Below are 3,543 nucleotides of genomic sequence, written 5' to 3'. Positions count from 1 at the left end.
AAGACTACCAGCCCAGAGATGGTCCCACCCACAAGGGGCCTCTCCCCCTTGATCACTAATTGAGAAAATGCCCCACAGCTGGATCTCATGGAGGCATTTTCCCAACTAAAGCTCCTTTCTCTGTGATAACTCCAGCTGTGTCAAGTTGACACAAAACTAACCAGTACATGCCTATTGGTTGGGTTTGGGATCTTGGAGACCTGCTTTACACTGTCTGGTAAATTACAACAAAGTAGTCAATTTAACTTTTGAGAAACATGTGTAGATCTTCTATGTCATTGGGACAGCCTTGTGCAATAAGTAAAAAAATGTTTCAGATCTTAGTTGATGTTTAAGTTGTATACACTTTCTTCTCTTTTAACCGCCCCCTTTCTCTTCTGAATGTTTCCACATTCCTTTGAGGTTTTAAAGAGATTTGTGGAAAAGTACCATCATCTCTCTGCACAACTGTAGTCGTTACTTTCCTCTTGCTGTGATAAAACACCACGATCAAGGCAAGGTAGAGAAGAAAGAGTTTACTTGTACTTACTGTTCCAGAGAGGTGAGAGTCTATGATGGCAGAGCGGAAGGGTGGAAGCTGGATCAGGAAGTTGAGAGCTTACATCAGTAAAAGAAAGCACAAGCATAAAGAAAGCAATTGCACATGGCATGGGCTTTTAAACCCCTTACACCTACCTCCAATGACACACTTCTTTCAACTAGTATATACTTCTTAAACTTGCCCACAAAACACCACCCAATGGAGACCATGATTCTTTGCGGGGACAATCTCATCTAAATTCCAATATGGTCCAAGGTGATCATTATGGTAATTACAGCTGTTCCCATTTACTAGATGCCTTACTATATTTGAGACACTTTGTGAACATTGACTCTTATTTTCATAAAAATCTTCTTATTATCCTTTCCTTGTTAGGGCTGAATAAGATCAAGTTCAGAAAGGATGACTAATTTGAGGACCTCATGCCACATGTCTTTAAAGCCTGTGCTCATCTCTATTTTTTTTTCTTTTTTTTTTTTTTTTTCGAGACAGGGTTTCTCTGTGTAGCCCTGGCTGTCTTAGAACTCACTCTGTAGACCAGGCTGGCCTCGAACTCAGAAATCCTCCTGCTTCTGCCTCCCAAGTGCTGGGATTAAAGGCATGCGCCACCACTGCCCAGCTCATCTCTATTCTTATGTCACCTCACTGGGTATGATGACAAACATCCCTTTTAGTGTTCATCATAAAGTCTTGAGAAAATAATGAGTACAGAAGTACCAAATGAAACAAAATCTACTTGTGATTCTTCAACCATGGGTATAAGGAAAAAAAGGTAAAAATATTCAGATAGCAAAAAGAGATATCACAAACAGAATAAAGATACAGCTGAAGTGCTGGGAATAAAAAAGGACTGAGTTTAGAGTTGTCGAACAATATTCAAGTCACAACTTTGCCATGTCTGCCATGTAGCCTTGGGGTACTTCTTTCTGTACCCCACTCTTTACCTTGATGAGATCAGCAATAAACAACAGAGATAATAAAAGGTAGGAGCTGTCGAATGAGTATTGTCGAAAGGTGATGAGTTCAACATTCATAGCATTAATTAGTTCATTCTCCTTTCAATGACTCGGTGGAATAGAAGGGCTTCAGAGTCTCCCATGTATGACCAGTCTTGATTTGACTACTGCCTACACCTGTTAAAAACAGGTGATATACTGACGCTGCGTAATAAAACAAAATCTACTTGTGATTCTGATAAAGGTAGAAAGGGTAAAAATATGCAGATAATACAAAAGCAAAACAAAACAATAAAAACCCTATCATTAACAGAGTATAGATACAGCTTAAGTCAAGAAGAACAATATCAGGCTTTTCTGTAAATGCTCATTACTCTGAAGGTTGTATATTTATAATGACCACCAAGAACATCAACACACACACATATATTCATTCTGTCAATTGTTTGTGGAGGAATTTGTCAATAAAAATGTTACCATTGTATTTATTTTTGTTACCTTACTAATCTTTGAGTCAGGGAATGAACCAAGGCAATCCTGTCTAAGGCATCCTTATGACATTCTACTAGATGCCTTGCCTAAGACCTGTTTAAAGGTAGCTGCTAAATAATAATGATGGCTTAAGGCACATGGTCACTATGTAGCAGATATTGTGTTCAGAGTTCATATTGGTACTCATATTTAATTCTGATGGTATCCTTTATTTGTTTGTTTGAGATAGTGCTGAATTTTGCATGCCCATGCAGAAGGGATAGAGTGATACCGTTCCTACCCCTGAAGCAGAGCTAGCAGGCTGTGGGCCTCCATGAGTATTGATGTTTGCTAAGCATAAGGCTTATGTGTATAGTTTACTTTATGTTCCACCTTTGGAGGAATGTCTTCTTTGCCAAGGTTTTTGACTTCATGATAATCAGAGACTACATGAGTCTGGGAGGTGAGGGTGTATCTACTGTCCTTAGCAAAATGGTAAATGATGCGACCTTCAGCACAGCCTTTTAGGCTGTGGGAAAGAACTCTGAAAACATGCATTCATGAAAGTATAATTTCTCAACTATGCAAAATATAAGAATGAAATATGAATTATATAAGGGGCTTCACAGGTCTAAAAGAACAGAGGCAGCTGTACTATGAGTCAGCTGGTCAGAAATATACTAAGGAAGGAGGTGAAAAGATTAGGGAATGGTAATCTTGGGGCAAGATGCCACCCAGCTAAGTTTATTGTTTGTGCTTACAAAGGCAGGCGAATTCCTGAGTTCAAGGTCAGCCTGGGGCAGAGTGAGTCTAGGCTCAGGCCTCATGGGAATAGAAATATCAGTGTTAGATCCCGCCCAGCTAGCTTATTTTCTGTGCTTACAAAGCCAGGCAGATCTCTGAATTTTTAAGATGTACTTGCTGTCTTCTAAGAATCAAGGGGCTAAGATCATATAATGCTGATTAATGGGATAATAAAACAGGAACCTGGGTAAATGATTGAATTGGTAAGTAAATAAAGGACTGGGCTTTGGTCTGCAAGAGAGAGCTACCCAGAGAGAACTGCTTGGAGAGTGAATACAGCTCTTTTAGAATTTTTCTGAAAGGATTTCTGACTCTAGTTGGAAAATCCAAGAATTTTTTTTTTCTAGCAGCTTTTCTGACTTTGGTCAGAAAACCCATGAGCTATCATCCAAAGAGCTTTTAGAATTTTTTTTTCTAGCAGGAGAGAGTTGTCTTGAGCAGAAAGCTATCCTGACTAGACTACAGAGCCTAGAGCTATTTACAGAGATTTCTGGTGAGCTGTTATGAGCAGAACAAAAGACTGTCAGCTTGTACCCACAATTGACTTTGAGTCAGTCTTACCGCTCCCAAACACCCCTTTCTTAGAACTCCTCTCCAAGCTGAGGTGTTCCTTGGCAAGACAGAGTGTCATACATCTCATCCTGTCCTCTAGGTGTAGGCAAGTATGGCCCTGAATTTCTGATCTTCTTGCCTACACATTCTGGTATGTGCTTTATGTAGTATTAAGACTCAAATAATTGATTCTTAGGTATACCAGGCAAGCACAAGTTG

The 3,543-nt window shown here is 39.5% G+C and overlaps 1 non-coding gene across 1 annotated transcript; it reads left to right on the top strand.

The window, feature by feature from the left end:
• The first annotated feature begins 3,039 nt into the window (after positions 1-3,039).
• On the top strand, positions 3,040-3,103 carry LOC115062489. The gene has a single exon (XR_003842440.1). It is a non-coding gene; the product is annotated as a U7 small nuclear RNA (small nuclear RNA).
• The last annotated feature ends 440 nt before the right edge of the window (positions 3,104-3,543 follow it).

Source organism: Mus pahari, chromosome 17 (genome assembly GCF_900095145.1).
Source record: "Mus pahari chromosome 17, PAHARI_EIJ_v1.1, whole genome shotgun sequence".
Classification (NCBI taxonomy): Eukaryota; Metazoa; Chordata; class Mammalia; order Rodentia; family Muridae; genus Mus; species Mus pahari.
This window is presented reverse-complemented; position numbering and strand designations above follow the sequence as displayed.